Source organism: Symphodus melops (assembly GCF_947650265.1).
Source record: "Symphodus melops genome assembly, chromosome: 17".
Classification (NCBI taxonomy): Eukaryota; Metazoa; Chordata; class Actinopteri; order Labriformes; family Labridae; genus Symphodus; species Symphodus melops.
In genome coordinates this window covers 7,504,423-7,517,547 of record NC_136707.1, presented here as the reverse complement: position 1 = coordinate 7,517,547, position 13,125 = coordinate 7,504,423, and the positions used below count along the sequence as shown (strand labels likewise).

The 13,125-nt window shown below is 40.6% G+C and overlaps 1 long non-coding RNA gene across 1 annotated transcript in view; it reads left to right on the top strand.

Annotated features, from left to right (window-relative positions):
• Positions 1 to 3,652: 3,652 nt before the first annotated feature.
• Positions 3,653 to 13,125, top strand: part of LOC306838189 — a 68,611-nt gene continuing 59,138 nt past the window's right edge. Inside the window, exons 1-2 of the long non-coding RNA XR_013781045.1 lie at positions 3,653 to 3,843; positions 4,522 to 4,611. This is a non-coding gene — a long non-coding RNA (uncharacterized lncRNA). The remainder of the gene's footprint in view (positions 3,844 to 4,521; positions 4,612 to 13,125) is intronic.

The following is a 13,125-nucleotide window of genomic DNA, read 5'->3' as shown; positions in this document are numbered from 1 at the left end:
TGGCAGTGTTATCTCACACCTGTGCATTTTGGAATAATGAGATCTGAGAATCTGAGACTAAGCGCAAAACCAGATCTGAGACTCCAGTCTTCAATGAAAAATGTAACTGTAGGCCACATGGGGCAACAATGTTTTTGTCATTGTAAGAATATTGACAACTGGACATATTTTATAGCCCCATTTCACTCTTTTTAAACTAGAATAATGTTTATACTTTATATCACAGTTGTGGAAATTAATTTAGTGGCTACATCCATGGCACAGCACAAGCGGCTGAAGTCACAGCAGTGCTGGAAGCCTTAGCCCACGCAGATAAATGTAAATACAAAACAATTCTGCTCGTGAAAGATTCATTTTATGTATATAGGGCACTGACAGAAGACTTAGAATTTTGGCAGGGCACGAATTTTACCAATCAGAAAGGCAAGGCCTTAGAACATGCCAGTCTGTGGACAATAATAGCAGGCCTAAGAAAAGGAAAGGATCTCGCAGAAGAACATGTTTACAGCCACACCGACCAACAAGGTGAAAAGTATGAAGGAAATAGAGAAGTAGATGAGCTAGCAACAGAGCCAGGCAAGCATTATAGCTCTGACATAGCTGTAATGCCAAATAAAGGTACACTAGGCCATAAATTATTTCTACTAATAGTCGACAACTTTGGAGGGGATTGAGAAATATTTCCCTTAAAAACACAGATAAAAAGAACAGTATCTAACTGTATAGGGAGATTCTTCGCCACAAGAAAAGAAGCACAAACACTAAGAATGGATAATGGATCACCATTCAAAAACGTGTCAAAGCTATTAGAAACTTTAGGAATAAAAGGCATTTATAGCATACCTTATCAAAGTAACACTAATGGAATAGCTGAGCGCGCAATAAAAAAACCCCACCCGTCCAGCCAGTGGAGCCGGAGGAACAGAGGGCCATGGATGAGGCCAGAGTAGGGATGGTAGAGAATCAAAAGAGGAAAAAGTTCCGTATTCCCTGTTTACACTCATCGTCATCCTCTTACTCCCCATATATCTGGGATACTTACGTGGTACATTAGAATACTCCACTGTAGAATACACCGTGGTCACCACACCCAGGAACGAGGTACACCTGGTTAGCTGGAGATTCGTAGACCCAGAAACCAGAGCATGGGAGACAAAAACATTACCCAGTTCAATCAGACCCAATGGGAAGTCCAATGGGATGCTTTGATTCCCTCAGGAAAAATAAATAGATCATAAGTTACCCAAGGATGGGAATTCAAAAACATCTCGGAAGAAGAAGATTGGGATTGGATAAAACTTATGTAGTAGCTTGCACCTGAAAAGGAGCAATCGAAGAGGACTAGTCAAAGCCTGATACACCAAGTATGGAGCGACAGAATACGCTTCACCCTTCATGGGATAATAAAGAAAGTCCAAAATAACTCCCAAAACCTGACCTGTACTTGAGTTAAACATATAACTACCACCGAAGACATGTGGGGAAATGTTCAAGCAACATGGAACAAAATTAGGAATTGCTCATGTTGGGTAGAGTTAGTGAATGGGAGAAATCAAAATAGAGACGGAAAGATAGAATTCACCTTAACACAAGGGAAAAGGAGAATGGGGGAACTCTTCCCATGGCCTACTAAGAAAAGAACAATCCAAGATAACGATAAAGTAGAAGTACAAAAAGGCCAAGAACCAGGTTCCCCTATAGGAGCAGAAAGAAAAGAAAGTAGATCAAAAGACTCAGACACCAGGGTTCAATTCTTTCAAGTAGGTAGGAACCAATGGGAAAAGTGGGTAGCTAGAAAAGTTAGCCATCAGGAAATGGCTAGGGGTCAAGCCGAATGGGAGAAAATCAGTTTCGTCAACCCAGGAAGGAGCTCCAATGTGGCAGAACAAGAACCAGAGGAAGCGGTCGAGAATATCCATCTCTACCCTGGTTGAGGACATCCCACCAATCCAGGACCCAGAGGGTCTGGCAGGGAAAACAAAGAAAACCTGCAGAGTCTCCATATGTAGATTCAATGCTAATGGACGGTACGGGTGCTGCGTCCAGCCAACTGGAATGCCGTACATAACATACTGCATCCTTTAGTGAGGCTCAACATTGGTCAAGGAGGGTGTTGAAGGATCACAGATGTCTTCTCCTCATGAAACTTTTAATTTTGGTTTGCTTGCTAGAATGTAACCATGCTAAGAAAAGGGAATTTCACATAGCCATTTGTAACACATATAGATAACCACATATCTGTTTTCCACTAAAGACTGCTTACTGAAACAAGAAATGTAACCACAATAAGTTTCTATTATGCAAATGCTGAGAGTCAGCTCAAGTATATAGCAGGGAAGCACAAGCTTCTCTTCGGTCTTCACTTGATTTTCCAGTTTTCACTGACACTTGTGACAAGACTCTCTTAGTTAATCTTTTAGCTTCAAACACCCATTGTGGGCCAGCACTCAATTGTGAGCTTTTTACTGTTTTAATAAACTCTGTATTTCTGAACCATTGTGGTATATAAAAAATAAAATGAAACCTTCCATTGTAAGGACTTTCCAACAAAACAAACCCTTTTTTAGAATTCTATACTTTCTCTTTCCTCAGACCATGAAGGAACCAGGACTAGAGGATCCAAGGTAAGAAGCTCCTAATCCCCATTGTTCCAATACCAGAGAGGGAAACATAGACTGCAGCAGTGGCACTCTGCTGTAAAGTGGTTAGGACCCACTAGGGGGTTAGAGACCCAAGGAGAGCCCACTCCAGGTAACGGCTGCGACAAAAGCCTTTCCAGCAGTAACAGCCTATGATCTGACTATACATGGGAACCAATTTAAAACCTGTCATAACTCAATAACTTTCAGAGGTACAGAAGCTGAGTAGATTGCGTATTACTTTAACCGCTCCTAATAACCAATAGTGAAGTTCTAGTCTCAAGGCAACAGCAACACCCTTAAGAATTTTGGTTATTGGTCCCCCTGACGAGATTCACACTCAGTCCAGACCAAGCAATCAAAGTGAGGTAGAGTAAAGGTTTCAAGGTCAAGTAGCACAAAGGAGCAGCAAACCATGGACATTAAAATATTTCCTTAAAAAGCCAGCTACCCAACTGAGATTCCTGCGCCCTCGCGTATCTCACACAATCCAACTTAAAACATATTATTCTAATACTATAAACATATAATACTAATACTATCCCTTAAATCTAACTGTGTATATTCTTAATCAATAGTCATTGTTCCTCACCAGTCGGGTAAAATAAACTCTTTTTACCTTTCTGTTGGGTTTACGTGATAAGTGCTGTATTGGAGTATTTGTTTTCTTTATTCTTTGTTTGCTTTAAATTACTTTTTCGGTCAGGAAAATCAATTTCATGTTTAATGGTTGTGCTCTCATGAACATATGCCCCTTGCTCCAGCAGGTGGTGGCAATTTGGATTGTACCAAATGGCATTTTGGGATGGGGGAGAAGGCAATGATTTCTCTCTTTGTATTTTGTTTCAAACCTGCTGTTGTGAGAATATATCAAGCTAGGGGGCTAATGTTGAAGAGGTATTGTCAGTTTGTGTTAAATTATTCTTCATAACTTAAACAGTCTTTGAACTTTACCCATCATTGTAACACTGTGGTTTAACCAGGAAGTATTTAAACCTAGTGTTGGAGTCATTTTGCCTCTGGTCTGTATAAAAGGGACCCACTTTTTCAACGGTTCACTTTGCTTTTTTGGATGTTATTTTGTTGTTTAAATGTCAATCTACAGTGAAGTAAGAGTTCTTTACCAAACTTTAGTGATACGTTTGCTTCACCAAACCTCCCAGAACTGTTGGTTTACATCTTATTAAGTGGAATCTGATCTCAGGTAAGTACAATGCCCCAAAGTCAGTGGTATTCAAATGCAGCACTTGAGCAAATAAGCTTGGTTTTTAATCTCACACACAAATGGCTGTTATACAATAATTTGATGAAGTCCGGCAGTAGCTCAGTCTGTAGGGACTTGGGTTGGGAACCGGAGGGTCGCCGGTTCGAGTCCCGGCACGGACCAAGTCCGGAAATTGGTCTGGTAGCTGGAGAGGTGCCAGTCCACTTCCTGAGCACTGCCGAGGTGCCCTTGAGCAAGGCACCGAACCCCAACAACTGCTCTGGGGCGCTCTCTGTGGGCAGCCCCCTCACTCTGAGACCTCTCCATTAAATGCAGAGTGAAAACCGAATTTCCCCTCGCGGGATTAATAAAGTATATGAAAAAAAAAAAAAAAAAAAAAAGTCCATTGGCTAAATTTAGGCACTTTTTTCATCTCACAAATGAAATCAAGGACAATTGATTGTTCCAGTCAAGTCACAAATGATGAATGTTACATCTTAATAAATAAGTGAAAACAAAAAGGAGCTTTCATGCTTCTTTTGTGTTTGTTTAATTTCCCATCTTATTACTTTATCATTCTCAATGTTTTTTCTTCATAAAGGAATTTTCTTGGTTTTAAACATTTTCCTTCAAGTGTTTTTGTAAACTACTTTGTTTGCATTTGTTTCCTATATGCAGCTGACTCGGACAGAGGTGTTGATGATAACATGCTCTGATATATCACATCTGCTGTGGAGACGTGATGCCTGAACTGGAGCATGACCTCAGGTGAGGGATTTAGAGCTGATCAAAAGAGGAAGGGAAGAGGTGGAAAATTAAGACTGCCTGCTCCAACTTTTCCTCTCCTCTCGGTCTCTTTGTATTTCCAATTATTTTCCAGTCAGGCTGCTACTGAGGCTACCTCTAAGGTGTATGAGTAAACTCCTCTCTTTATAGAAGCTGAGTGGAACATATGGAGGATTACATAACAACTGTTCTAATGTTGACAAGAAGCCAGATGTTCTGAGTGTAAAACAGTAAAACCTGAACACACCTCAGGGATTCCACCTTTTTTTTTTCTTTTTTTTTTTTACATGTATTTAGCCACTCAAAAATAGACAAGCTGTGAACATACACATTATACACCTTTTTTCAGACAGCTAGAGCAACGACACCTTGTAGTTCTATCTAACACCTGTTTAATATCATTTCTGGAGGAGACACAAAGCTTTTCCTGGAATGTCTAGCTTTCCCGTCCTCTTTTGTCCCCCTGGATGTTGCTGCGTAACAGCCTTTGTCTTAATTACCATACTGCAGGGCTCCCTGGGCCAGAACGCCTCAATTATACCGGAATAACCCGCCTGCAGTGTCACATTATTTGTGAAGTAAACACTTGTCACTACAAAAGATAATTTGAAATAAAATCTTTGTTAAGATAAACAACGTGGGAGGGAGAACATGGATGCCAAAGGACTGTGTGCTGGAGGTTTTTGCAGGCACATGAGAGTTAAATGTGCCTGAACTGTCTAATGGCGCCACCGTGCATTGAATTTCTAATCAGATTGCTGACAAAAAGCCTGGCTGCTTTAAAGGTGCTCACTGCTTTCCTTTAAATTCCTTTCTTTAAATTTATTTTGCACAGGGACATAGACGATCAACATCGCTGTTCATGTGCCAGCGATATGAAACTGTTGTCACTTGCCCAGATGTTAATTCAAATCCTTTTTTGGAGATACATAGTTTAATCAGAAAAGGAGAGGCAATTTTATAACCAAGGTAGTTAAACAGTGGATAAAAACCTTAAAGCAGAAGCCATTACGAAAGCTTCAACTACATTTACTCTCCAAATTGCTTGAGGGAACATACAAATAAATTTCCCCAATAAAGAAAGCAAGTTCAATTCAACCCTCTCCAAGGCTTTTTTTTTTTTTTTTTTTTTTTGCGTCAACTGAGATCATTACTTCTGGAGTTGTGCTTGTGTAAAAGATTTAAAAAGGTATGGACATTGTAGAAAAACTGGAGGCCTTTAAATAACTCCAGTTTATATGACATTATAGCTGGGGGAATACTTTCCAAGCGATGGGTCTGAGCCTCTGAGGATCTTAGTATCCACATTTATTGAGGAAAGACGTCAGTCCCTTTTTTAGGAGCAGGAGCTTGTCTTAAAGAGATGCAGTAACTAGCCGAGTGCACAGAGTGCATTAGTAGGGCTGGTTTATTTTAACCTTTTTAAAAATTCTACTGAAAGTCCAACATGTCCACAAGCTTTGTTATTTTGCCCTCTTTTCATAACAAGGGTCGTCTACATAAATTAAGTTCTTTAGCAACATCTGAGTTGATGAGACAACAAGTGAGACTATCTAAGAAAGAATTCATTTCAGGTGAATCAGATGAAGATTTAGATGTCTGTAAAAAGAGATGTACCAAATGGATCTTTAATTTTGGGGGATTATGCATGAAGCGGCTTGGTGGTGTTATTAATGAGCCAGGAGACTGCTTGACTTATCGCCATGTTTATACAGCATGACGAGTGCGTGCAAGAGAAGGCTCTCAGTGACAGTGGCTGTGATGAGGTAAAGTTCAAACTACAATACAAGATTATGTTTGAATAAATTGCAGGAGGGGCAAGCGACACGTTTTTCATCAAATTTGCTAATGTCAATAGAGAGTTCTTGCAGTTTAGCTTTACAGGTTTTATGCAAATGAACTAGATAGGAGATGATTTGACCCTAAAGGTACGCCTTTAGCAACACCCACAGCAATGAGCAAGAGATGGGATCACTGCATCCTGATGAATAGCAATAAAGTCATTAGTTGTGGCAGAAATGAATGAATAATTTAATTGAATCATCTGATAGATGCAAACTGTGGATTAATGCAACCATTCTTTGACATGAAGTGAGAAAGTGATCTTGACAGTAATGATGGGGCCAGGGTTTAAGGGATAGAGCGGTTTAAGTTGGATTAATCGTTCATTTGCGTCTCCTCCAAATATGAAGTAATTGTGAAGCAAAGAAAGATGTTCAAACTGGCCATTCATTAACTGTGAGTCATCAGAGTTAGGGGCATGAATATTATTGAATAATACAGGGACATGAACTGATGAATTTTTTTTTAATCAACTATGATTTTTGATGACAAACATTAATAAACCCATGAACATTTTAGCCTGACCTGGTCTGTGGTGTGCTTATGGGTTTCCTGCTGTAATAGTACGTTGACTTTAAGCAGTGTCAAATGAGCCCTCACACTCCTAATAGCGCTTCCTTTATCTTTGAGAATCCTTCTCACAAAACAAACCAAATACAGAGGAAGTAGAGTTTTTTTTATTTGTTAGTGTTAGTGGCTGTTCAACTTTTTATATAGAGGAAATGATGATGATGATGAAAGACATTAAAAAGGAGGGAAAAACCAACAAATTATAAACTCAGGAAGATGAAATAACAATCTTTGATGCTTCTGAAATTGTAAGCTTACATCTTTACAAATTTTGGTTTTTCATGTCGTCGTCCCCCCAGCAATAGAGCAGGGTATACTGCCATGTAGGGGGCAAAGATGTTGGTTGTAAGAGTGACTGTGTGCTGCTGTTTGTGCTGCGCGTTCAGCCATGATAATTAAAAGACTCCCTCCCCTTGTCCCCCCCCCAAAGCGCTCACTGTTTCCTACTCAACAAAAAGGAGAAGGTCTTTGCATTACCGAACAGCCAGAGTCAGTCAGACACAGAGGAGATGAATACTAGAAAGTACTGTTAAAGCAGTGACAAAAAAGATTAATTAAACATTGAATGATCTTTATAAATATTTTCAGGCACGGCTTCTGCAGCGAGGCTCATCTGGTTGCGGAGATTAATTTCAACTCATAAATACAAGTTATTGTCTTTGGAATTTATAAGGAAAAAAACAAGACCTTTTTTTTTTTTAGATAATTCACATTCATAGCAAATTATAGAGAAAAGAAAATTCTGCCTAACTTTGAAAAAAAAAAGAAACAAGATACATCAGCTATCTATTATATTACCATTTTTTAATTAAAGTCTGGGAAATCGATTCAAATGAAATTCAACAGAACATGTTGACCCTCAGTTCCGCATTGACAAAAGAAACCAGAGTACATCTCAGTTTGTTCTGACATTTTGCAAAAGAACATGTTGTGATCCGGGATGTTGTTTCTCTTGTGTATTCATCTGGACACTCAGTGATGTCCTTGTTCTTGTCTCCCACATCAGGGGCCTAGACTGGCACAGTGTCCAAAAAGGAATTAATGAATTAATTCTTCCTGGAATAGAGTTGGATCTATCCTGACCTTGTGCAGTGGCAGAGTGAAACTTGATTAGTGTTTACAATGCAGGAAAACATGCTCATGATTGTTCTCGCTTCCTACGATGCACTGCATGAGATGGGCAGCTATATGATCTAAATTCAGTATTTTCATGCATGCTCCAAATGTGTAAACAGATTCTGCATTCTGGGAATAAAACATGGTAGAATTTCTACTTTTCTTTTCTTTGGTTGTTTGACCTTTGTCACAGTTAATTCTTGATTCAGCAGAGGTTGGAGGACACTATATCTACCCATTGTCCTCCTAATATGGTTGTCTTTCCTACTTGTTAGCTAAGTTTTCTTCTTCTTTTCAGTGTTGTTGAAATACTACATTTCTTTGGCTTTACCTACAAAAACTAATAATAACAGGACTGTCTAGTTTGTCACCTTCTCGAGTCTCTGTGCTCATGTACGTTGAGACCATCTCTTTTAAACATCTCCACTCTGTAGTGGTACCTTTAACTCTATGAGAAAGATCCACCTTTTACTGAAGTTCTACTCAGATAAAAGACATTTTTGTCTTCACAAGAGCTAATGATCAAAATGAGAAATAATAATTTAATACAAAACACAGAGGACAACCAGTGAATCCGTGCTGAGTGGTTGCGTATTCTGTGCAGGTCTCAGTGTTGTCTGACCTGAAGAAGTAAACTATGTATTGATGCATAGTGACAAAAGAATTTTTCTCATAATGACTTTCTTGAATTATTCCTGTGCTATGATTTGGGTACCCAAATAAATCAATACACACCATCAGCCTTCCAATATTCATAATAAGTCCATTTATCTTCACAAAATACATCCCCACATGCCTAATAGAGACATACACTGTGCAACACTTACTCCTACTGTGATTTGAGATTTTTATGGTGACTCATGTGCGCCACAGTAATCAACAAGATGCTACCTAAATTGGATGAGAAAGCAGGCTGTCCTCTTATTTGGATGTTGAAGCGCTCAGACTTACTGCTTTTGTCTGATACGGCTTAGTGACTCTGACACACACACACACACACACACACACACACACACACACACACACACACACACACACACACACACACACACACACACACACACACACACGACGAGCGGATCAGCTTGTGTTTCCTTTCTGAGTTTTGGATGAAAGACTACATCTCGGAGCTGCTGTGTGTTGTTGTCCAAAGGTGGGCAGCGTAAGAGAGGTAATAAAAGGGAGATCAGACGTACTTCACCCCCCACAGGGATTTGCAATCTCATCATGCTTTGGCCTTTTTCGTGTAAGTTTCATCTCTCCACTGACGCATACAGGCGAGAGGCCCCAGGCTCAGGTGCACATCAGATCCCAGTGAAGCAGATAGCAGCTCGGCCTGTGTGTCACTTTTACAAGGACGTCACTGTTCCTCCCCGTGTGTTTTGAGTGTATTTGTGGCCATGTGTGTAGTCGAGCAGTTTCACCCATGTTGTATTGTTTATAGGTCAGCAATGCTGCGGCAAAGTCTGTAAACAAAAGCCCCCCTGTTGAGTATGGAGCAGTGCTTCGCTCATACATGTGCAGTTTAGCAGCGCACAGTTTACTGAGGAGAAACTGTCAGACTGAGCGGGAGGCTTCCCAGAGGATTCAGCTTGCAGGAGCAGTCCTGCAAGCTGAGCCCACAGACTCATGGGGAAAAAGGAAGTCTCCGAGGGGTCCATGACACAAAGTTGTGTTGAGCACACATCAGAGAGGAAGAGGTATCTTTCCATTTCTGTTGTCCCTGCCTGGCAGCTTCATGTTGCTGAAGAGGAAGGACAAAGAGGGAGAATGATTAGGAGACAATGATGACACATTCAATATTTCCTAAATTGTGTGCCTCCTCCTGCCTGTGCAGGTCATTAAAGTGTATCATTGCATCGTTGGCTTTATCTTCCTCCCTACCTAATTGTTCAGACTTCACAGACAAGTGTCAGGCTACAGTCTGCTAGCTTGAAGCTTCTCGTCGAATTTCCAGATCTGTGAGCCAAAAAGGTCCTGTGATTATTGCTTCACAAACAGTGCTCAGACATGCCTGTCACTCTGTTTACACTGTTTATGAGGGAGAGAAATTCAACACAGTTCAGTGCTAATTAGACGTGGGACATGTTTGTCGAGCTTTGTCAGTTGTTGAACTATAAATACTTCGATGGATTGACTCCAGGAACTAACTGCTTACTGTCTTGACTCCTCAGGCCAGAAGGGATGAAGGACGCTCTCTCTCCGTCCAACTGTGGCACAAATGAATCTCTGTGGGACGCTGTCACACCGCCGTTTAACTAACATACACAAATGTTTCCGAGCAGATTTTTCTCACAATCAAAGATCAATGACTGAGCTGGCAGCACAGACGAGCGCTGCTCTCTGTCTCAATTTGTTCAGCAATTTTCTCATATTTTTCCAAGAGTCTGAGCCAAATTTTTACAACACAGACTCTACACAGACAGACGACACACTTCTGTGTGTAGAAACACAGAAACTACCCAAATCTTTAAGATACATTTGAAGCTTGCAGACAAAATACATATTTTTATTGTTTGTTTTGTCAGTTGGTGATTTAAAAGCTTCAAATCCCCCTCTAGCCATTAATTGCTGAAATCTCTTTCTGACAATCATATGAAAAGGATTTCACATTACGTTCAAAATCATAAGAATGGAGGCTGTCCTCAGTGTCCTGCAGTTCTGCCTGGAGACAAAGTTTCCTCTGGAGATGCCACAGAGTGACAGGCCTGAATGTGTCCTCTGAGATGAACTGTGGCTTTGCTCGCTGCTGTGACGGAGAAAAATAGAGGCAGTGAGTTTTTGTGGCAGACGCCGCACTGGGCCGTTGTCTCACATGAGACTTAACACATTTAGGACCCCTGAGGGACTCCTCAAACAAACTCCTTCTCCACAAGCTTATCCATCAACTTCTCAACAGGTAGCGTTTTTATTTTTAGTGTTTTGTATTCTGGATATTTTAAGATGTATTCCTAGCGTGCCCTCTCTGAGCTACCTGAGGCTGATTGTTCACCACTGAGTGCTTCCTGCTGCTTCTCTGGACACAGAAAGCCTGCAGGGGCCTGTGAGCCATGCCTCTTCCGGTCTTTTCCATCCCCTCTCTGCGGTAAAGCTGCCCCGACCAGCTGGTGGAGCTGGCTAGCTGCAGGCTGCCTTGGACCCTGATCAAGTATTGATGTCTGGCTCTGTATGCTGGCTGAGTCACCAGAGAAAGAGCTCTATGAGGCAGAGAGAGACAGAGACGGACAGAGAGGATAGTGGATTCAAAGGAAGCTTTCTTAAAAAAATTGAAGAGCTAATTGCAGTGTTCATTGCTCTACATTTGATACTCAGTGTATTTCCTCCAAACAAAAGATCAATTCTGTCTGCTTGAAAGGGATTGAACACAGAAAGAAAGAGGACTTGATGCTTTTGTGTGCAAACTGTTCAGTCTCATCAGTGGCAGGTGCTTCTGCAGGTCAGTGTGAGAAACTAATCATAGTTGCTGACCTTTTCTAGTGTCATCATGCTGTGCATGGATTATCTCCTTGCATTCTGTTGTCAGTATGCATGGGTCACATCAGGCACTCAGTCGTCCACAACTCTCTGTGATGGGGGTCGGATCAGTTCAGTCCACATTTCAGTCTCTTCAGCTTTTTTGCTGCTTTCGTACGTGTGTGGTGAAGCAATGCTGCTGCTCCTTTTCACTCAGGTTCAATACCTGCTCAAAGTCAATACCCTTTACCAGTTCTGTGGTTTAATCAGTAGATGCTAACTGGTTTTTACAGTTGACTGACCCATCGGTTACCTCATAATGTGCATTCAATGTATATTACCAGGAAACGTGTGTGTGTGTCTAAGGGCACACAAGTCAGATAATTGCCTAATTAATCTCAAGCCAAAAAATCAACACCAAACTGCTTCCACTAAATAAGAGCAAACGTCTTTGATTTCTTTGTTTCTCTTTGTGATAGTGAAACTTTAGCTGCATGCTTCCAGCCTTATCATTGTTAACTCTGACAAATGTGCCTGAGGAGAAGACCAGAAGGGCTGACAAATGTGCCAAACAGAGACTTCAGCCATGTAAGCGGCTGACATGCTGATTGTGGAGAAAGTCAAATCTGCACTATGATCGACAACGACATTAAACATTTTAGGATCTTCTCTTGATCTAAAAATGTTTTAACTGATGGTTGGCATTTTGTGGAACGTTAACAGACTACCTAAAGTGACTAATTTCTGTATCAACAAAATCATCAGAAAACCAGGTAATAGTCGGACATTTATGAACTCAAAAGAGAGCAGAGAGTGAATTAGATAAGTAACAAAAAACATAGAGAAAGAGAATGTGATGTGTGCTACTACATTCCAGGAATAAACGATTAGATTGTGTTCTCAGCAAAGATGCGATGTTGACAAATGAAGACATGGCTTAAAAGCTTAACCACAGCTTCATTGTTCTCGGCTCCATTCACATCGGTGAATAAATTAGACACTCTTCCTCTCAGTGGCTGGATCGTGAGTGGTTGTGTGCACATGCTCATGATGATGAAGTAGGCTCATGCATACTCCAGGTGATAAGACGAGGCACTAAAAGCCATGATTAAGTGAAGCTGATATATGCACAACCACTATTTAGCCTCAGCCGCCACCTCCCTAGGTGCTAGTGACAAACACACATGCAAAGACAAACAAAAACAAACGCATGCCCACACACACAAGCATACACATACCAAAAAAACAGAGGATGCCAAACTTGAACATTGTACTTAAAGTGCAAATTATAGTGTTGGATTTTTAAAAAAATTCTCCCCTCCACTATGCTTTTTCATTTAGAGGATTTATTTATTTTTACATGCATACACAGCAGTATGTTGATGCTCTGAAGGCTTTTAAATATTCTTTATTTATATACTGAAAAACACATGATTCTTTTTTTACAGTACAGTGAATAAGTCAGTATTAGGGGCAGTTGCAAACTTTAACTGCAATGTAAAACTTAGATAATTA